We start from the raw sequence: 24172 nt of genomic DNA on the forward strand, positions 1-24172 counted from the left end.
AATAGGCAGTTTGTCATTCTCATTTACGTTTTCAGCACATCTCTGGGATTCTTTCGTACGAGCTTTACGGACCTATTAAGATCCTAGCAGAACTTCTCTGAATTCGTGCGATTCTACTACTGTAGTATCTGATCAAAATATCCTGACCCTCGAATCTGCTGCAAAATTGGTCACTGGATGTCATGATGAGAGACGGATCCGCCAGTATAAAAAGAGGGGGGGGGGTGTACAGTGTTCTCAGCAGAAAAGCAGTAACGAAGAAATAGGTCGGTCAAGAGGGCTCAGTGAGTTCCAACGTAAACTAGTCACTGGATGTCACCTGGGTAACAAATCCATCAGGGACATTTTGAACCTTCTAAAGTTGCCCAAGTCAACTGTGAAGTGTATACACGAACGAACAACCAAAGCAGAACCAGGGCCAACAGACCTCATGGTCTGACAGACATGGACCGTCGACCATTGCGGACGGCAGCTGAAAAAAAAAGAAACGAAAAAGAAAACGAACATGAAATCAGCGGAAGGAATCGCTCATGTTTCGAAGTGCTACCAGCTGTTAGCTAGCACTATAACTGTGCATAAGGAGTTAAGAAGAAAGGGATACCATGGCCAGACAGTTGCTTGTAAGCCATTTCTGTAACCAGTGCTAAGTGACGCTTGATGTGATGTAAAAAGCGACAACATTGGACAATGAATGACTAGAAGCGAGTGACGTGGATTGATGAATTGCGCTATACCCTGTGGTAGTTCGATGGAAGGGTTTGGGTATGGAGGGTACCGGGAGAACTTCAGCTACCATTATGTGTAGTGTTCAAAAATGGCTCTGAGCACTATGGGACTTAACATCTGATGTCATCAGTCCCCTAGGACTTAGAACTACTTAAACCTAACTAATCTAAGGACATGACACACATCCTTGCCCGAGGCAGGATTCGAACCTGCGACCGCAGCAGTCGCGCGGTTCCGGACTACAGCGCCTAGAACCGCATGGCCACCACGGCCGGCTATGTGTAGTGTCAAGAATGAAATACAGAGGAGTTGGTGTTAGGATGTGGAGCTGTTTTTCGTGGTTAGTATGTGGTACCTGTATTGTGCCTAGGGAAACGCTAAATGCAGAAGGACATAACACATTTTACTGCGTTTTGTACTGGGTACTGTAGAGAAACAATTCGGTGTCAATGATTGCATCGCCCGCATCTCGTGGTCGTGCGGTAGCGTTCTCGCTTCCCACGCCCGGGTTCCCGGGTTATATTCCCGGCGGGGTCGGAGATTTTCTCTGCCTCGTGATGGCTGGGTGTTGTGTGCTGTCCTTAGGTTAGTTAGGTTTAAGTAGTTCTAAGTTCTAGGGGACTGATGACCATAGATGTTAAGTCCCATAGTGCTCAGAGCCATTTGAACCATTTGATGATTGCATCAGCATGACAAAACATCTTGTCGTGAAGTAGAATGTATTAGGCAGTGGTTTGTGGACAAAACATTATTGAAATGGACTGGGCTGGCCAGAATCCTGATCTGTACCACATGGAACTGATTTGGAATGATTTAGAGCGAGAACTGCGCTCCAGATACCAGCGTCCAACATCGCTACGTTCTTTGGTCTCGGCTCTTGAGGAAGAATGAGCTGCTGTTTCTCCACAGCTGTTCAGACACCTCACTGAGAGTGTACTCAGCGGAGTACATGCCGTCCCGAAAGCGAATAGTGTGCACACACTTTATTAATGTCTACCACTAGGTATCCATATACTTTTGATCAGATAGTGTGTGTTTACTTGATAAGGACTTAATGACTCCAAATGTTGAAGCAGTTCTCTGGAACTGGTCGCATTACCGTTGTGTACGTGACCCTATTACTGATAAATTGCACTTAGAATTCTTTAAAAAATTCTGTATCTCTCTTTCTACTAAACATCTATAGCATATTTCATAGTGTTCCTCCGTATTATCACTAAACATAAAAACCATATGAGATGTTCTAGGTGTTGACCACTCATCTTATTATCGGCTACTGTCCTTCTCGTTGCTATTTATTTTCTATCTGTTGAAGTTTAAAAAAAGCTGCCATTCTTAACACCAAGTGGGGACTATGTCTAAGTCCGTCGTTTTTCCTTAAACTTGCCAAACGACTATTCTTTTATAACCTCTTCAGTCCCTTTGTAGCTTACGTGATACATCGAAATTTTATTTTTTTCTGGTTCAGGGAATAAAGCAAACTTGCTGCGCCTAATTGTAGGATATACTTTGCACCATGTGCTTTCAATGCATCACTTGTTTTTCGTATCTGCATGTTTGCAGTAGGTCGCGCCATATGCTTAAAAAAGATGTTCATCGCAGTGTCAGCATATCTTCAATAAATAAATCTAATTTCTGTTGTTTAAAGTAATTTTGGACTAGAATGCGTTTAGACACTGCTGCAATATGCTAACAGATCCTGCACTATCGAATAAGTGATTGTTTATTTCATCGCAACGGATATAGCAATGTATTTTTTCGATGCAGCACTGGGACTACATTTGGCAATTACTTATTTTGACATTTCAGCGACGTTGTTTTCATAACTCTTAAGTGTTTAATATTGAATTTCCCGGGTACTGCAATAATTAAATTGTTTTCAAACATCAATAGTGTTCGCTTTGAGGGCGTTCTAAAACTTTTATGAATCTCATCAGTTTCTTAATTTCAATATTTCAATCTTATTTTGTATTTATATGTTAAATCTTTTATGTATATTGAGAAAATTAGAAATTATGTTAACTTCTTTGTGGCGTACTCATTTTGGATGACCCGTTTCAACCTGCAGGTTTTCAGAGTCCGAGATGACATTGGTCCTGTACACAGGGGTACGATGTAGCCATTCACGTTGGGCAAAACTGTGACAACTGTCGGCGTGGGTGTGTAAATTAGCACGAGTATGCTTCCTACAAACTGAAGTACCATCTCCCTTGCGCCTGCCCATAACGTCAAAGAACGGGAAGCAAGCATCGTTCTCTACGGTACACTGGAGGATGTGGTTTCTAGAAAGCCTATCCTTATTGATTTGTACCTCCTTGGTGACAGTGCTGTTATCCAGCCCAAAGTGAAGTGTTATTGCGTTCCATAGTGCACAGATGCCATTCTACCTACAGCTCAGCGTTTCATCAGAACTGTTGCAGTGAGTGATGGACAATACGCTTTTGGCATTACTGATACTCTGTAAGTTCGGAGTGCAAGAAGAATGAGCAGGCGGTCGCTTTTCTGCCCTGTGTAAGAAGAATTTCAACCAGATTACGAGACTGATCGTGTCTTGAAGAAACAAGGTGTTTAATATGTTTTCCAACAATTCCCCTCGTTTCTATATTACGGCTTCGTTAGGATCCTTGGGATATGATGGAGGTTTAAGCAAGGCAAGGATCTATCGCATCCTCTGTAGCTGCAGCTTGGCGTACGTCAGTCAGAGCATCAGGACCGTTGGAGACAGTTGTGTGGAACTTAAGCATTGCATACGTATACAGCAGCCAATGAAAACTATGTGCACTACGGTCAACACGAAGATTTGGGCCTCTACTTGCAACTACTGCAATGTTGTAAATGTTGCCATTTTTCAGCTATCAGTTGTCCGTTTGAAATTTTATTGGCAGATCTAGATTTCGGCTGGAAACTATCCATTCTCAATGCACTATCATTTTTGATCAATGCATGTAATGCCTGTTGGTCGGGCTTCATCCACAGTTCATCGAATACTATAATATACAGGGTTATTACAAATGATTGAAGCGATTTCACAGCTCTACAATAACTTTATTATTTGAGATATTTTCACAATGCTTTGCACACACATACAAAAACTCAAAAAGTTTTTTTAGGCATTCACAAATGTTCGATATGTGCCCCTTTAGTGATTCGGCAGACATCAAGCCGATAATCAAGTTCCTCCCACACTCGGCGCAGCATGTCCCCATCAATGAGTTCGAAAGCATCGTTGATGCTAGCTCGCAGTTCTGGCACGTTTCTTGGTAGAGGAGATTTAAACACTGAATCTTTCACATAACCCCACAGAAAGAAATCGCATGGGGTTAAGTCGGGAGAGCGTGGAGGCCATGACATGAATTGCTGATCATGATCTCCACCACGACCGATCCATCGGTTTTCCAATCTCCTGTTTAAGAAATGCCGAATATCATGATGGAAGTGCGGTGGAGCACCATCCTGTGGTACGTTTAGCTCCCTGCTTGCTTTATTCGTCGACTTCCGTGGGCTACGCGTGAAACTTGCCCGCACGCGTTCAACCGCGCGCTCGCTCACTGCAGGCCGACCCGCTGATTTCACCTTACAGAGGCATCCAAAAGCTTTAAACTGCGCATACCATCGCCGAATGGAGTTAGCAGTTGGTGGATCTTTGTTGAACTTCGTCCTGAAGTGTCGTTGCACTGTTATGACTGACTGATGTGAGTGCATTTCAACCCGACATACGCTTTCTCGGCTCCTGTCGCCATTTTGTCTCACTGCACTCCCGAGCGCTCTGGCGGCAGAAACCTGAAGTGCGGCTTCAGCCGAACAAAACTTTATGAGTTTTTCTACGTATCTGTAGTGTGTCGTGACCATATGTCAATGAATGGAGCTACAGTGAATTTATGAAATCGCTTCAATCATTTGTAATAGCCCTGTATATAATAATAGTATTCGATGAACTGTGGATGAAGCCCGACCAATAGGCATTACATGCATTGATCAAAAATGATAGTGCGTTGAGATTGGCTAGTATCTAGCCGAAATCTAGCTCTGCCAATAAAATTTCAAAAGGACTACTGATAGCTGAAATCTATTATTTACAAGTCAATATAACAGCCGCTGCGTGCAACAGCCTTCTGAATGGAAGGTAACCTGATACTGCAATGTTGTTGTAAAAGAACCCATCGAAATTAATTTAGCTCGTGGCATTGTATTCAAGGAGGAGGGGCTCGTTTGAATAGTACATGAGATTTTGCTCTTTCTCTTGGGAAACGGTGTAGGGACACAGCGAGAACCATGCCTTCGCTCATCAGTTAGCGTTTACTATTGATACATCTCGTTGATAGTTTCCCGTAGCAGGCAGGGGAACTAGTGCTATTGGTTCGCCGTTCCTTGTAGACACACTAGACAGTTAGCGTTAATGCACCAAGTTGGGCGACTCCGTCCACGGTAAGGCCAGCAGCACGATCAAACACGGTAGCTCCTTTCTGCCATTCTCCCAAATCTCTAGTCGACCAATGTTACTGCGTGATGAATCCACACAGCCGAATGACACATATCTATCATTTCCCTGCCATGACGCAGGTGAGTACAACAAGGACAAAGGATCGCCAACTACCATTGCAGAGAGACCGGTAAGTTCTTTTAAGGGCGACGTATTTCGTCCGATGAGCTTGCCTACCTTCTCTATATGGTCCGCGCCTGCGTTGTTCTGCTCAACGTAGGTTTGTATTGCGAACACCAGTAGGTTACGCTGCAGTTTGTGCCTACAAAATGACAAGGGAGTTACCTGTCGAAACATGAAGAGATTGGAATGGCAACAGGAAACTTGGGTTTTAACGTCCCGTCGATTAGGACGTCACTGGAAGTGGAGCTCAAGCTCGGACTGGATGAGGATATATAAGGAAATCAACCATGCCCTTTAAAAGACACAATCTTGGCTTTTGCCTCAAGCGATTTCGGAACATTATGGAAAACCTAAGTTGTGTGTGAACAGCCTTCTTTCTGAAAGCAGATCCAGAGTGTGCCAATTCGCTAAACGAAGAGGAAGGAGGTAGGTTTAAAGGAACGAGGGTGGAAAGTAATGTAAAGACATACAAATTGTAATAGATTATGTGAGAAATGAGAGCGCGATGTCAGCTTATATCTTATCTCTCGATAATCTGCTCGGATTTGCCACCGGATCGTAAAACCATCATATTCGATATTTCAGCTATCCATCTGTCCGCCATCTTCAGGAGAACGCTGCTGCTGATGAGTGCCGCTGAAAACTGATTCGAAAGCTGCAGATCGTCAGCCTATATAGGCCCCTACCGTACGCAGCGCATGCGCAGCCCACCACAGTTGCTGCCCTCCAAGACAGGTCTGTTGGAACCACCCTCAGCAGAACACCAGCGGCAATGTTATATCGCACTCAGACTGTTTCCAAACACTCGGGCTGGCCGCGCCGAAGAACATTGTGTTTTGATGCCAGATAGTTCAGAATTCCACGTCCTGCTAACAAGAGAAGAACCATTGCCTCTATTAATCAAATTATCTGCCAACCTAATTTCAATTGCCTCTTTATCAACACTGTTTCAGGAACTAAAAGACCTGGAACTATCCCAGTCTCGTCGAATTTCATGCTGTTTACCTCGTTAAGGCAATGTTCAGCTACCACTGATTTTTCCGGCTGTAGCCTCGTGTGAAGGCGATGCTCCATGCACCTGTCTGGAACTGTACGAATCGAATGGTCGATGTACGCCTCCCCACACTGATGCAGAATTTTGTAAATACCAGGATTCCTAAGCCCCACATCATCTCTCACAGAGTCGAGTAGTACCCTAATCTTGGACGGAACACATTCTTAATGTTAAAACCCTTTAAAATTCTTCCACTTTTAAACGATATGCCCCGGCATAAAGAATAAAGACCACAGAACTATGCTTCTCTTCATACACCTCCAGGGATAGTCCAAATTCGAGGACAGGGTAATGAGCACTTCAGCTTTGCAACTAATGTGCATCTGAAGATATATAGACTGAAGCAGTGAGTGAAAATGTGTACCAAGGCCTAGAATCCAATCCGCGTCTCCTGCTTACTAGGCAGGTACTTTAGCCAGGAAGCCACCTTGGCACAGTAGCTCACACAGCTGCATGGATTACCCTGCCATGTCTCCCGGTTCGATTTAAATCTACTTTAAGCTCCCCATTATACACTAGCAGAACTGCCGAGGCTCTCCCTGTTCCGGAATGGCACCTCAGACTTTACCGGTCTCTGAAATTCTGTCATTTCATTTGATATTTTTTTGTCTGGCCTTATGGACTTGATGCTCTCAACAGAGCACTTCAACTGTCATCCAAGCGTCAAATTTACCATGGAGGTCGAAAGTGATGGAAGGCTTCAATTATTGAACGTTATGATTTACATTAAACAATATGGTACTCTGGGACATAGTGTTCCCCAAAAGTCGTTACACACCGATCGGTATCTGCGTACGTTTGTTGTCATCCGCCATACCGACGCAATGACGTTCTTAGGACTCTGATGTGCAGGACATATTTCTTTTCTGACCCGGACAGAAGATGGCGGACTGATGGATCGTCGAAATATCGGACAGAAGATGGCGAACAGATGGATCACCGAAATATCGAATGATGTTGATTTTAGGATCCGGCAGCCAAACCGAGGATATTATCAAGAATTATTAAACCGGGAAAACCTAAAAAGTCATATATTTTAGTTCTGTTTCACACCTATTATTGGCTTACAGAGTCATGATCAATATAGATTCAACTTTAATGAAAGGAGAATAAGTGAAATCGTATTAAGCTGATACAACATTAAATGAGATGATGTAAACATTAAGAGACTATACCGGTACTTCAATAAAATTTTCTCGGTTCACAAGCCGCGTCATTCCGAATTAAACACTCGAGCTGTCGGTAGCCTTCTCCGCCATTGTCATCAGGAGTTAGAAACACTGACTGCCGGGGCTGGCAAGGTGTTCTGCTTATGTAGATGCAATAGCAGCATCTGGAACCATTTAGAGATGACCGCAGTGATGCAGGCGCGGAAGGCAAGTTGGGCAGCTCATAGCAGCTCCGTCTCCCCACAGGACCCATGTTCCTACAACCAGGTTGCTGGCACACTTTTGGTTTTCTTACTCTTTTGATTGGTTATCTCGCCAAAAGCCACTGAACCGAGTTCCGTTGGTCGCTCGCTCCCGCCTTGGCTGCCACTGCCGTGCTACGTCCTCCCAGGTGAATATTCGGCACGGTGGACAAAGTGACGTTGCGTGGCACGATGGGCAGGCGCCATGTTTGAAACTATCACTCCCGCCTCCCTGCAAGCGTCGAGCCTCCGTCTTGGATTTCGCTCCATGACCTACTGTGTGTCCCTTTGCCTGTTAAAAGTGTTGCTGTTCTCTAGCCAGTCGTGAGCCACGAGCGACTTCTTAAGTTCTCTTTGTTTAACATGTCGTGACACCCAGCAACAGTGCGAATAGTTTGTCCTATGTAAATGCTACAGCATTCACAGGAGGTATATGTTGTCTTCAACGGGGCATAACACGTCTCTCATCCTGGAGGAGAGCTGGAACACTGGTCTCAATCCGTCTCTTCACTACCCGTCTTATAGTGCTGTAAGGTGTCAGGCAAATCCAACACCTTCCATGAAAACCCTGACATGATAAGCAAATCCAGTAGTATGTCACATAGCTCCGAATAAATCGTGACATTAAATTAACCAAAGTAATACGAGTAACGAGTGAGCAAATGGAATACCACAGACTAACACAAGAATGCCTAAATGCATGTCATACCTTCCCACCGTGAGACAGACACAGTTCCGAGGGGAGAAACGAGAACAGAAGCCGAGAGCAGAACCGTGTAAAGCTGGAAGGCCCTACGATAAGGGACGGACACCCACGTCGCCAGCTAACGGCTAGGACCACCCCCCAGCCCATATTAAAAGCTAGAGCCCTCCAGAAGAACAGTATAGATCTTACGATAACACAAAAAGGGCCACCCCAGTCGCAAGTTTTAGCGTGAGACTTTTTTGCGTCTCTGTTACGTTGAAAACTTTAAAAACATTGCCCCACCACGAAAAGTGTAACGTTTCTCATTGAATAGACAGAATTTTTGTAGGCGGAGCTTAAGGTTAACATTGAGACCCTGATTGGTCAGATGAAAACACAGCCAGATAGTTTTTTTAAACCAACTTCGGTAAATTGTAGTAAGGAGAAGTTAGGAGAGAGTTGCTTCCGAGACGGCGTGGTGAGCGGAGCTGTGCTGCCCGCCGCCCCCTGATGAACACTGACAAGGTAATGAATGCCCGCTATGCCGCATAACAGGGCATAAAGCCTCACTCAGAACTGCAGAAGTCTCATCTGTTACACCCCCTTTTTGCGTAATACTTAAATAATTAAAGCTCATGGTGTTCACATTTGCCACTTGAAGTAAAAATCTGAAACGCGATGATTTTTCTGTTATATAGTTACTGAGAAGCCACATCAGCCACTGTAATTTACGACAAGTTAGATAAGTAATTAAAGATAATTGAGGGTCACTGTAGACCATTTTGATAATTTTTTATCTTGTGAAACTTAATTTAAACCTAGATTATAGATGTGATATGGCATAGGTCATCCTTCGATCCATTGTAGAACTTGGAAACCCACTCGGGGAATATTCGTTCACATTTTTGTTGAACGCAGTTGGTTTTTATCATCCTGTATTAAAACATTTCCTTTTATCAATAGTGCAATTTATAAACAATGTTTTGTGAGTAGAATAAAATTTCCAATGGTAAACTTAACTGCTTTTTCGATGTTATTTTACCAGCTAACTAAAAATACGAAAGCCTTGAACCCCTTCCACTAAATTTAGTTAGTATTAAGATTTTTTTACAGGGAGTGCAGTGAAGCTGACGCTGAAATCATTAAGTATTTGGTTATATCATCGCTAGTCTCACTGAACTCTTCTGAACTCTACATGCCATGTGTGGTCTGGCGTCTCCTTACCAGCAACAGGTCCCAGGTTTAAACTAGTCAATTCCCTAAAAAACACGCTCAGAGCGTCGTTGCGCGAAAGTGGTAGGGAGACACGATATAGAACAAACAGAAACCACGCAGAATGTTAGAGTGCTAGTCGTTGCTCCACAGAAAGGCAGACACTACAGTCGTGTGTGAGTAGTATCAGAGTTCCTGTCCCAGAATGGCCATTGTGATTTGGATTTCCCGAGATTTACTTCAAATTGTGTTACAGAATGTCGAAATATCGTTGCATACGTATACAATTATAACGGCGCTAAGACTGAAATTTGGCGCACCTGAAAAAAACCGCCTGCAATTCCTCTATTCACTTCTATACTCAAAAAACCATTGTGTATTTGTTTAGTAATTTATCTAATTATGTCAGTGAACAAGATATGAAAACTGACAGTATCAAACCCTTACATGAGATCGACGGGTATGACTTCTACTTTTGTAGACACAGACTCACTAAACATAGTGTTGTCTACTGTCTAAACGTAATAATGACCAGGAAGTCGATGCCAATGAATTTCTGTCGATTTAGCTACTTCCCTATTCCAATCCACATCATCGAGAGCCTTCTTAGAGTACACATACGGTATTATGCATAAGAAGGCATTCAACCCGTGGTGTGGCCCCGTTGCATGGTCCAGTACTAGCTCGCTGCTGTTTACAACTTTTGTCTACACGCTGGTTCCACATATTACGTCACAACTCTTCAGCGATTAGGACGGCCTGCCAGGAAAGAGTGGAAATTTCTTTCCTGGACTGCTAAAGGTCGCCCCCACTAGTGGAAGGCCTTGAACATACTGTTACATATTCAAAAATTCAGAGCAGAATGGGAGAGAGAGGAAAAGATACACTATGTGATCGAAAGTGACACCTGGCTATAAATGACTTACAGATTCGTTGCACCCTCCGTCGGTTATGCTGGAATTCGATATGGTGTTGTCCCACACTTAGCCTTGATGACAGCTTCCACTCTCGAGGGCATACGTTCAATCAGTTGCTGGAAGGTTTTTTGGGAAATGGCAGTCCATTCTTCATGGAGTGCTGCACTGAAGGGAGGTATCGATGTCGGCCGGCGTACCATAACATCCCAAATGTCTTCTATAGGATTCATGTCAGGATTCTGTTTAGGCCAGTGCATTACTGGGATGTGCATTATGAACAGGTACTCGATCGTGTTGAAAGATACAATCGCCATACCCGAAATGCTCTCCGACAGTGGAAAGCAAGAAGGTGCTTAAAACATCAATGTAGGCCAGTGTTGTGATAGTGTCACGCAAAACAACAAGGGGTGCAAGCCCCCTCCATGAAAAACACGATCATACCATAACACCACCGCCTCCGAATTTTACTGTTGGCACCACATACGCTGACGGATGACGTTCACCGGGCATTCGCCACACCCACACCCTCGCATAGGGTCGGCACATTGTGTACCGTGATTCGTCCCTCCACACAACTTTTTTCCACTGTTCAATCCTCCAATGCTTACGCTCCTTACCCCAAGCGAGGCGACGTTTGGCATTTAACGGCGTAATGTGTGGCTTATGAGCAGTCGCTCGACCATGAAATCCGTTTTCTCACCTCCAGTCTAACTATCATAGTACTTGCAGTGGATCTTGATGCAGTTTGGAATATCTGTCTGATGGTCTGGATAGATGTCTGCCTATTACACATTACGACCCTCTTCAACTGTCGGCGCTCTCTGTCGGTCAACAGATGAAGTCGGATTGTACGCTTTTGTACTATACGTGTCCCTACCCGTTTCCACTTCACTATCACATCGGAAACAGTGGATCTAGGAATGTTTAGGAGTGTGGAAATCTCCGTAAAGACAAATGACCCAAGCGACACTCAATCACCTGGCCTGCAGAGCGCCCCTTTCTGCTCTCTCGCGATATCTAATAATTACTGAGTTCACTGATATGGAGTACCTGGCAGTAGGTGACAGTACAATTCAAATAATATGAAAAAAATTATGTTTTTTGGGGTGTACGGATACTTTTGATCGTATGGTCAGGGTGATATATAGGTGGAAACATTAAACCCTTTCCCTCAAAATATCTCTCCTTCATACTTCCTCTGTGTTACCACAGACAACGTCTAGCTGGTCTCATTTGCACTAAGACTGCAATACACTTGAGGTGCCTATTTGCTTCCACGGCCCTGAGTGGAGTGCGTAAGATCTAAGCTGCAGTCCTCTGTAGTTGTCCCTTGCGCAGAAACCAGCAAGTAGGTCGTGAATCCGTAATCTTGAGGCCGTAAGAAACTCTTAGCGAGGAACTGTTATTATAGATATGATTAAATTTCCAATCAGTTTATCTATGGAGGATGCAACTTGTTTTGTATTTGCAGAACACGAGAAACTGCACAGTAGCATTACAATTTAGACACACAAATAATTTCTGTACTTCAGCAAAATAACGAACTGCGTATTTCCGTAATTACTGTCATACTGTTTTCAATTATATGTTCCAAATATCCTTACATTGCTAATAAAGTCTGAACTAACTCCGACCGCGGCAGATATGTCTGTCGTCCGAAGCTTCTCATCCAGCCATAATATCACAACCGAACCACTTCGTCCACCGTACAAGTTGGGCGCGATCCGGAGATCAGCAGAGTGCTTCGTCTGACTTTTCGCTTAGCAGTTGTTTATTATTCTGCTGGTTATTAATACTTATGAAATAACGGAATGGTAGCACGCTATTGACAGATGCTTAGACATGAAATACAAGTAATTACGCTGTTTAGTTTGTCTAATATTAACAAAAGAAGATCATCACTCTGGCGCGCAACTCCCGAATGCAGCAGCCAATCGCGAAGAAGGACCACAATTTAGGCGGTCTTTCTCACGATACCCGTACCGAACAAACTATCTGTCATCGGCGTTTCACACTACATTACGTCATCTTGCCACTGGTGCCTTCTCAACTTCTCTAAGAATAGCTTCTTGTACCTCAATATAATGGCTGCAAATCCAGAAATTTTACAATGTGGCAAAGCGCCATACGTGGTATGTATAAGCCGCTACCCAGAAAGACAGAGCGGGAAACGAAGTTGAGGTTCGCGAAGTGAGACGCCCGTATAATGACTCTAAAAACTGGGAGAGTACAGCGGGCAGCCACCGTCTGTTGCAGTTACGAACTTCACTACCAACGGAGGGACAACGGGATGGTGCGCACGTTTTTCATAGTGTTTTCTTCATAACCGAGAATAGCCCATAGTTGGACTCTAAGTAGGTGTACTCTAGTCACGAACGTATTACTTGTTTTGTTTTCTCTTTCTTGTTGTAGTCTTCAGTCGGAAGCTTTCACACGCCACTTTCTTTTTTGTGTAAGCCTCTTCACCGATTTTGGAAATAAGTAATTTTTTACTGCTTTTTTTCATGAATTTTTCAGCTATCGTCTCTCAAAAGCCATACCATTCCACTATACTTATAATTTATTATTGTTTTTCAAAAACTGAATCTACTTTATGTTTTTTCATTGTTAGATTGTTAATTTACGTATATACTCATGTAAACTGTTTGTGGTTAGAAAAAATTAATTGTTACCTTCAATAAATTCCGTTACAACTTTGTATCCCAAAATCGTTAACTTTTAGTATCACTTTCTATACTAATTACATTATTCTCTTAACAAAAAAAATTTTGAAAGTAGTATTGTTGGCAGTCTTTTGTTATCTTACAATCTATCATTTCTGCTAGAATACTCTATAGCAGTCTGCTATCTCCTATCCAGACTCCAATTAATTAAAAATTTTATACTACTATTAAGCTACTATCGGTGCATTGCCATCCATTAAGTTCAAAAATGGTGCAAACGGCTCTGAGCACTATGGGACTTAACATCTGAGGTCATCAGTCCCCTAGAACTACTTAAACCTAACTAACCTAAGGACATCACACACATCCACGCCCGAGGCAAGATTCGAACCTGCGACTGTAGCCGTCGCGCGGTTCCAGACTGAAGCGCCGAGAACCTCTCGGCCACTGCGGCGGGCAATTAAATTCAACAAAATATTATTCGTGATGTATTTACTTTGTTACTCAATTTTGGCGCATTACTGTTCTTAAAACAGACCAACTGATATAAAATCTATCGGAAAATTGCCTTCCTTTCAATTCGATGAAACATTTTTTACGCTTTATGCTTTTCCTCACTATTATGCAGGCACGATGCCATTTTGCACTTATTTATATGAATGCGTCATAAAGATGTCCACTTACATGGTTACAAATAATTACGTGGACATGGAAGTACATTACACACACACAGACCTTTTACCAGAACATACAAAGCAGCCCACAACAACAACCCATACTGATGATTCTGTTGGCCATGATGTGGTCTTGCATTATGGAACTCCAGACTTCCGAAAGTGGTGTTGATTCAACAACTGTCAGTCCATTTTCCCATCTCCAACCTCAGCATGCAGCTCCACTATAATTCCATGAAAAAAATAAAAAATGCTTTTAATTAGTTTCCAAATTATTTTAAACAAATTTTAAATTAACATGTTTTCATACATTATTATAATATGAATACTTAATATATAATGTTTTGTTTTGACTGGTGCCGGCGGAGGTTCGAGTCCTCCCTCGGGCATGGGTGTGTGTGTGTGTTTGTCCTTAGGATAATTTAGGTTAAGTAGTGTATAAGCTTAGGGACTGATGACCTTAGCAGTTAAGTCCCATAAGATTTCACACACATTCAAACATTTTTTGTTTTGATTTAGTGTGTTTATACACAAAGCCAATGTTTACATCGTACTACGACAGTGATTCATCAATGTCTTTGTTCTGGTCACAGCTTTAGCTACATAGCTACATACAGCTGGGGCATTGCCCTTCGCATTCTTTAAGACTCTGTGCTTGCCTGCACCTCGATAATGACTCACGCCGCTAGCTGGCGTCACCTGCTATGCTTTGTAAATCTCATCTACGGAGGCTTTCAATTGCGATTCACAGATACACTATGAGACTGTTTTACAATCTTGCTTCAATCATAAGGCACCAACACCCATTTACCAAATCGTTGCTCCATTCCACTTTATGAGGTATCATTCCTTCCTTATTTGACTGTTATTGTTGCTACAAACCGTACTAATGGAACTGTATTCATGTTATGATTATGTATTTTACTGACTTTCATATACGAGCATTAATAACTTTGTAATACGTAGTGGCTAATTATCTTATTCTTAGCTTGACCTTTACGTTCCTTTCATATCTAAAACCAGTGTGTGTGTCATTATTCTCGACACTTCATGTTACGTGGCGTTCTGTTTAAACCTTGTTTTCTACACTTATGTTCATCTCGTGTTGTTTCTTAGACAGGCAATATGTCTACTCCTTTGTACTTCATAAAATAGTTGGCAGAAACCACGTCGTCCACAAACGTTACTACTTAATGGCCCACTTACACGTCTCCTCTTGCCTTTCCTCCCTCACTCAGTACATAATGGGCCTACTCACTTGTCGGCTAATAACAATACATCAACTTTCTCTCTCTACATAAACAACTGGCAAATTTTTCTGTCGCCTAATAACCATAATCCTCCATTTACCATAAATCTCTTTGTCAGGACTATTCCTAGCCCATCAAGGTACCATAAATAATTAGAGTGGAAACCACTTCGCCGTTTCAATTCATACTAAAGATTAACGATATGTCTATTTTGACATAACCTGTACACATCATCACAACATTATTTCCGTTATTTTTGTTACCAGAATTGATTCTCTAGTATGTTTTTACATTCACTTACCTGGTTTAGCGCCATCGTCTTCTTCTGCAGCTATGAGCTAATTTTGGTGCGTTATTTCATCTGTATTATGCATAACAGCCCACGTCTTGCTTTCGTATTCTTAAAATATTTTCAGACATAAAGGTTTGTGTATCGCTGTTATGAATATTTAAAAATTATTCCACTACATACCGTATTACATGTTTTTGTTGTATGCATTAATCTGGTACTGGTGTCTTGTAACTCTATATTGTATTCTCTTGCTAGTGTATCTGTAACCCTATACTTCGTATATTCTAGACTGTTCACACAACCCCAGTAAATGTCTATTCTTTCGCCCACGCTATTCACATGTTTATTCTGATTGGTTACTTTGTGTCATAGCCTGTTTCTTTGTTGTGACATTCAGTGTAAGAAAATTTTCTCATCACAATCTTGATAGTGAAGGTGTGTGCCAAAAATCTTGAAGTGATGATTTAAACGTAATCCCACGGACCGCGCATACAACTTTAACTTTTATTCTCGTTGCACTTCCGCACATCTCATTCCTGCTTTACACCGATACTACTTTCATTCTAACTGAAAATTTGATTTTGCGGCATCAGTTATTATAGCTCAACTAAAGTTAAAAACCAGTTCAACATAGTTTAAAGCCGTCGTATCACAGTTCATATGCAGTTCTCTGGTCATTAACAGTTCACGTGAATCACAGTCCTTAGACAGTTCGCTGGTCGGTTGCAGTTCACAGTTCTCGCTAATAAAATCTAGCCTCATAATTCCTAAGCACTACGATTTCAAATATTATCCCCACCAGGGATGCCATGCAAAGCAAGTTGAAAAAGAGTGGGAGAGAGAGGGAGGGACAGGCCCATGTGTGGAACTTCCCTAAAATATCTCTCTTTCATACCTCCTCTGTGATACCACAGATGACGTGTGACTGATCGCATTTGTTCTAAGATTGCAGTACACACTAGGTGCCCATTTGCTTCTACTGCTGTGAGTGGAATTAGTAAGTACTAACATAAATGTTTACCAACTTGCAGTTTTCTGTAATTGTTGTTCTCTGTGCAGAAAACAGTAAAGAGCAATAGAGGGTATACCTGTATTGTGTTTTCTGACCAAAACCGGTTCGGCCTCGGTGCAAGTGATGCCAGAGTGTCGGTTAGAAGGAGACCAGGTGAGGGCCTGCAACAAGCCAGCATGTGTGCTAGACCTTTATCTGGAGTTCAGATCTAGGGTGCAATTCCGTATGACACCAGGACCACTCTCGTGGTTTCCCGCTCGCCCTAGCTGGAAGGTTGTACGTCAGTCTGGTGATTCGACCTGTTGTGAGGCCATTCAGGAACAGCATTCCAGGGGATGTTTTCCAATAGGATAAGCTCGCCCACGTGCTGCTGCTGTCATCCAGTATGCCCTACAGGGTGTCGACATGTTGCCTTGGCTTGCTCGGTCAACAGATCTGTCTCCAATCGAACACAACGGGCTTCATCGGACAACTCCAGCGTCATCCACAAAGAGCATAACCGTCCTGTATTGGCCGACCTGCTACGAACATGGATTTTTCCTCTGTAGGAGGACTGGAACAGGGTGCACTCAGCTTCCTGATGCTAACTGAGGAGGTACAAGAGTGGGAAATGCGGCTCCGAGAACAAGACAGCCGACAACAGCTGGGAGAGCGGTATGTTAACAAAACGCCCCATCATCCCGCATCCGAATTATACCACTGGTAGAGGAACACGCGGCAGTCGATCGTTTCCTATTGACTCATATGGCTTACAAAGCGAAGCTTTGTTTGCTGATATAGTACGGTACATGGATTTCTACTAGACCTCTGCTCTCTTTGTACCAGAGCTGTTCATTTATTAGGCGCTGCAGTCTGGGACCGCAAGACCGCTACGGTCGCAGGTTCGAATCCTGCCTCGGGCATGGATGTTTGTGATGTCCTTAGGTTAGTTAGGTTTAACTAGTTCTAAGTTCTAGGGGACTAATGACCTCAGCAGTTGAGTCCCATAGTGCTCAGAGCCATTTGAACCTTTTTTTTTTGTTCATTTATTAAGGTCCGACCGGTCACCAAACGGAAGCCTCAGCGGAAATCCGATGAAGCTCGGGACAGATGTGTTGCGCAGTGTCCTAGTCTGCTCTTTTCAGGTTTGAGCTCCACGTGAGCACGTAAACGTGCCAAGAAAATAGTGTCTGCTGAGTGATTTCGCCTGATTTCATGTAGCCCGTGATGCATTTCCATATTAACGACAATCATTTTCGGCCACACACTGTAGGGGCAACAACAACACTGCTGCAGCTTTTTCCATGGAAGTGTTTTCATCACTGCTCGCATGAACTGCTGGCTGTGGATACAACATTTTGGCATAGACATGGTGTTGTGTTGGCGGGAGAGCCAACACCATGTTACTAGAGGAGACCGAATTGCACGCGTTTTAGCTAACGCAGGCTTGCGTGAGGAGGGAAGAACTATACTGACGTGAGGTCTGGAACATGACAAGGAATCAGAATTCAGAAAACGGACGTAATTACTTTGATACTTAACTTTAATCCATTAATGATGAACGTCGCTCTTGACGGTACATGATTCACAATATTGTCTGATCAGAATACATTCGTAGTAACTGAATATGGCGCCTTGCTAGGTCGTAGCAAATGACGTAGCTGAAGGCTATGCTAAACTGTCGTCTCTGCAACTGAGAGCATATGTAGTCAGTGAACCATCGCTAGCAAAGTCGGCTGTACAACTGGGGCGAGTGCTAGTGAGTCTCTCTATACTAGACCTGCCGTGTGGCTGCGCTCGGTCTGCAATCAATGGCGACACACGGGTCCGACGTATACTACGGACCGCGGCTGATTTAAAGGCTACCACCTAGCAAGTGTGGTGTCCGGCGGTGACACCACACATGGAGCTGCAGACCAGGATACAGAGATGGTGGAAAGCACAGGCTGCTACCTTCCACATCGACGGTTCTGGGATGTTGCATCAACGCTACGGCAAATGTCTAAGTCGGAGCGGCGACATGTAAAGTAGTGGCTGGAAGGTGTATCCAACTGTTGCAACTGAAACATTTTTGATTTTCACTCTGATTTCCATTTCACGACCAGTCGAGCTTTAATAAACGAATAGCCCTCTTACAGGGAGTCCCATAAAGAATGCATTTTTTAAATTGAACGCCTCTTTCAGTTTGTTAGCCAATAGCCTTGCCGCATTGGTAACACCGGTTCCCGTCAGATCACCGAACTTAAGAGGTGTAGGGCTGAACTAGCACTTGGAGGGGTGACGATCCGGTCTGCCGAGCGCTGTTGACAAGCGGGCTGCACTCAGCTCTTGTAAGGGAAACTGAGGAGCTACTTGATTGAGAAGTAGCGGCTCCAGTCTCGTAAACTGACATATGGCCGGGAGAGCGGTGTGTTGCCCGCACATCCCTTCATATCCGCATCCAGTTACGCCTGTGGCCTGAGGATGGCACGGCGGCCGGTCGGTGCTGTTGGACCTTCATAGCCTGTTCGGGTGATATTTAGTTTTTTTTTTTTTTAATTTGTTACGTTGCCGGACCTGAAATTTAACGACTATCATCTGTTGATATTACGATTACCAACTGTCATTGTCAGTTGGCATTTGTCCATGTTGTTATCAGTTGAAATGGAGCTACACGTGATGGATCAACGTATCCACAGTTTGAAAGTACACGTACGGTGAATGCTATGTAAAGCCTTTCGCAGACTTCATGTAATTTTTGGTGGGTAAAATGCGCCAAATGTGTCAGTAGTGCAGAGACTGGTAAGGAAGTTTGAAGGTACAGGAACGACAGTGAACATGGAATCACCTGGGCGTCCTCATTCTCGTCGATCCGTAGAGAATGTTGCTTTCGTCAGGGAGAGCGCGTCGCTACGAGTCCAATGAAGCCGATTCGCTGAAGTCCTCAACTGTTGGCCATTCCAAGAAGCTTCGCATCGAATTTTAACAAAAGATCTGTATTTGCATCCTTTTACAATATAACTAACATAACAGCTGAAGCGTATGGCGTCATTGGCCGGGAGTCCGGCCGCCTTGGTGCAGGTCTTATTACAGTCGACTCCACATTGGGCGACCTGCGCGCCGGATTGGGATGAAACACTGATGAAGACAACACAACACCCAGTCCCTGAGCGGAGAAAATCCCCGACCCAGCCGGGAATCGAACCCGGGCCCGTACGAAGCGTCGGACGTTTGCCTATTGGGTTAAAAAAAACCAATAGTGATTTTCATAAGAAAAATATTCTTCAGTGACGATTTCCAGCTTAATAGTTAGGTGAATAAACAAAATTTCCCGATTTTAGGCACAGAGAATCCTTGTCTGGTCCGTGAGAAGTGTTTATCCAGAACGAGTGTTGCATGGTGCCGGTTGTCGGCTGGTGGACTACTTGGGCCCTACTTTTTTCAGGTCAAGACTTGTTTATGGCCGCAGTTGCAAGAACTGAATGTGGAACTCATGTGGTTCCAACATGATAGGACAACCTGCTACACTGCCGTTGAAAAAACAAAGTTTCTGAGAGAAAGATACCCTGCTCGCCTCATCTCTCGCACTGACGGTCAGTATTGGACACCAAGATCACGTGATATGACACCATGTGTCTTTTTTGTGGAGGTATGTCAAATCTCGTGTTTATGTGAACCATCCACGAACTATCCCTCAATTCAAGGCAGAAATTGGACATGTCATGAGTCAAATCCAAGCGGAGCTTGTCCACATAATGGATGTGTGCAGACGCAGCCGTGTAACACATATGCCTGATACCTTGTTTCATGTTTAATCGCAGTCTTTGTACTTCATATTGACATACTAATAATAGCAATTTTCAAATAAATTATGTGTTTTATTACTAAATTAGAAACTGCGTTTTATTGTTAAATTAAAAATTGTGTTCTTTGTGAGACACTCTATAGTACCTCCTCAGAATAGCTTGAAGCATCAGAAGTCGCTACTATGGTTACGATTTTCTCCGTTGCCTGGGAAGTCGAGAAGAGTAAGCGAAGAGGGCCGTCTTCTTTTTCCAATTCCCCTAAGCGTCAGATACCTACTATCTCGCTATAGTAAGATTCGTTTATTTCGAGCGTCTTGCCCACCCTCCTTTCGTCTGTCATATTAGCAGGTGACACAAGGTATGATGACACTTCATTCATGTGCGACATCTAACTAGCCCATTCCATATGGCATCCATCCCCAATTCAATTGCTGTCGAAGAAGGAAGGAATATTAGGGTGTAACATCCCGTCGACAATGAGGTCATTAGAGACGGGGTACAATCTCGGATTAGGAAGGGTGGGGAAGGAAATCAGCCGTGCCCTTTCAAAGAAACTATCCGGTTGGTTTGTTGGTTGATTTGGGAGAGGGGCCAAACATATAGATCATCGGTCCCATCGTGATGGGGAAGCATGGGGAAGAAAGTCGGTCATGCCCTTTCAAAGGTACCACGCCGGAATTTGCCTGAAGTGACTCAGGGAAATCATGGAAAACATAAATCAGGATGCCAGTCCGTTGTGCTAACCGTTGCACAACCTCGATGGGAAATTGTTCTTCAGGGTGATGACGCCATCTCACAAAACAGCTAAGTATGCTATTTTTTTCAGGCTAGCTAGCAAAAATTCAGTCGTAAAACAAAGCTGTGTTCATTATCTGGACTATCTCCACATGCCCTTGGAGGTAGGGTGGGCGCTGGTCCGCAGTAGCGTCCGTGTCTGTTTTGTCGGCCGAGGTCGTTTCCCCACGCCGTAGTGCGTACGGCGGAGCAGGCCAAGGTCTGGGTACTTCACTGACCGTACCGAGCAACGCCGAGCTCTCTTGAAATGCGAATATTGTTCTTGGAAACTTTCTCTACGTTAACTGAAGTCAATAGTCACTGGGACTGTTCGACGAGACCGCAATACGAAAGCTATTAGTCATCAGTTCCGATTGGTTATTAAAAACGAATGAGTGTAGTTTCGCGTCGCTTACGTGGTTAGAAAAAGGCACTTCGAAGGTCACGTTGCATCAGTTAGCTCTCCGTGTCGTTCGTCAGAGCGAAAGAAGCAAGCGCTTTAAACGGACGATGCGTATCCTGCCAGTTACGAGGAACATCTTCTCATTCCCTCCCTGCAAGCGGAAGGAGCCAATGCCACCGAGATTTATCGTCGTTTGTGTCTTTGTGTATGGGAATGGAGTCACGAGTGATGGTGTTGTGACGGAGTGGGGCAGAAAATTCAAAGGTGTTCGTACAGATTTGCAATATGTTATTGGTCGAGGAAGATGTTCAGACGTGACTGATGAACATGTCCCACATGTTGTCAAAATTTGAGTGCGAGTGGTCGATTCACAAGTTTCGAACTTTCCGAAGATGTGCCTCAGATTTCAAGGATAGTCCTCAGTAATACTGCCACTCAGAGGTTAGGTTACTATAAGTTTTGTGCACATTGGGTACCAAAATGTGAAACCTATGTTCGCAAAACTGAAAGTAATAGTTCGCTCTTGATATTCCTGCAGTGCTTTCATGAAAAAAGGGGATTTTTTTAAAAATAGAATCGTGACTGGGGAAGAGACGATAGTGCAGCACGGGAACTCTGAAGCTAAGGAACGGTCCAACATGTGGATGAACACTCGTTCTCTCAGTAAGCCCAAAAATTCAAGTAGAAGTGAAACTGCAAAATGATAGTTACAGTTTCTCGGGCTCACAAAGGAACTTTGACAGATTTGTTTAGGGTGACGTGTAATAGTACTGTGACATTACCGGTTTATTGTGAGACTCTTCCGAAACTCGAAAGATCAATATAAGACAAACGGTTCGGGAGAACCGTCGAGGGAATCCTTCTTCATAACAATGCATGACCCCATACTGCGAATGGAACGAAAGAAAAGCTGAGACTTTTTGGTTGGGAGTTATCTGAGCGTTCTCCGTATAGTCCGTATAGCTGCACCAAGCTATTTTATTCTCTTCCACAAGGGAATGCCTTGCTGGCTACCCAACACCTCGGCTGGCGACGAGTTGAAGGATGCTTCAGCATCACCATGTCGCAGCATTCTTTGATGAAAGGATGAAGAATCTGGTGTCACGGTGGGACAAGTGTTTCAGTTAGGATGGCGACTTCATGGAGAAGGAACGTCAACAAGTATCCGGTGTACAGGCCAGCTTGTAGATGGTTTTTAAGGCGATTTTCCATCTACCTCGGCGAATGTGGGCTGGTTCTCTTATTCCGCCTCAGTTACACTATGTCGATGATTACTGAACAAACATTATCTGCATCTATGCGTACATCATAATTACTCAGTTACACTACGTCGGCGATTGCTGCGCAAACACTATCTGCATGTTTGCGTACATCATAATTACTCTACCACGCAAACATTTGGGGTTACACTCGTCTGGGATGAGACGTTCCTGGGGGGGGTGGGGGGGGGGGGGCGAGAGGCAAGGGGTGGGGAGGGGGACACTGTGGGCCGAAACTGCACAATAGCCCTGGGTTCGATGTGGGGCGGTGGTTGGATGGGTGGACTGCTGTGGCCTGTTGTGGGGTTGTGAACCACTGAGGGCTACGGCGGAACGAAGCCTCTCCGTCGCTTCTAGGTCACCTGTTTAATACACAATACACACAATGTCAACAAGTAACTAAAGATGGCATATAAAAATATTTCTATCAAATTTTTTCCTTTTTCTTAAATAGCCAGTCGGTGGTTAATTTATGAATACCCCTCATATATTTTTATCGATGTCATATTGAAAAATGTTGTCTTTCTTAGTAGAGTTATTTTAATGACGACCAGCTAAATTTCATTTAGCCATTTAATTCGAATGCCTCTTAATGTGCTTTACACTCGGAAATTGGAAATTTGTGGTAAGGTCTTATGGGACCAAACTACTGAGGTCATCGGTCCCTAAGCTTACGCACTACTTAATCTAACTTGAACTAACTTACGCTAAGGACAACACCCATGCCCGAGGGAGGACTCGAACCTCCGATGGAGGGATCCGCGCGGACCGTGACAAGGCGCCTGAGACCGCGCGCGGCTTCCCCGCGCGGCCCTTTTACACTCGGTTTTCCAAAGAAAAGTATTGTCAAATGTAAAGTGATGAACGATAGAGTTCCGTCTTTTATCCCAGACGCATAAGTGCGCCACGGTAAACTAATTGTATTCCTGTTTTCGATACCTAATACACAGAGTGGCGCAAAGTAGATGTTAGAAACTGTTTATTTACTTCGGTTTAATCGTATGCCATAATTGAGTCTCCTTGTGATATTGTTCTATTGTACCTCTGATAATTCTGTAACTCATTCAAAAATGTCTCAGTTCACTTTTTGGAATGGCAGCACAAACTTTGTAACAGCGTTGGTTTATCGCAACAACATTTTACACAAATTCCGGACTTATTATTCCGGTGCGACGCGCATTCAACAGCACATTTGATCCGAGAACAGCACCGTCCGGAGCGGCCACTGCTCCGTGAGATTACGGTACTTGAAGGAAGTCCAATTGTAATGACAAAATGTAAGCATCCTCCTCTGGTATGAGTTTTGTATAACGTTTCCCTGACTGTTTTCTTTTTTTTTGTGGGTAGACGAAACTTTTGAAAAGTCTGGATCATTACATGTCTCAAGGAAGGGCGACTCAGGACGACCAGCTTGAGGAGCTCACTCCATCAAAAAGATATTCAACACCGCAGCTCAGCTTGTCACGGATAATG

This window comes from Schistocerca serialis, chromosome 8 (genome assembly GCF_023864345.2).
Source record: "Schistocerca serialis cubense isolate TAMUIC-IGC-003099 chromosome 8, iqSchSeri2.2, whole genome shotgun sequence".
NCBI lineage: Eukaryota > Metazoa > Arthropoda > Insecta > Orthoptera > Acrididae > Schistocerca > Schistocerca serialis.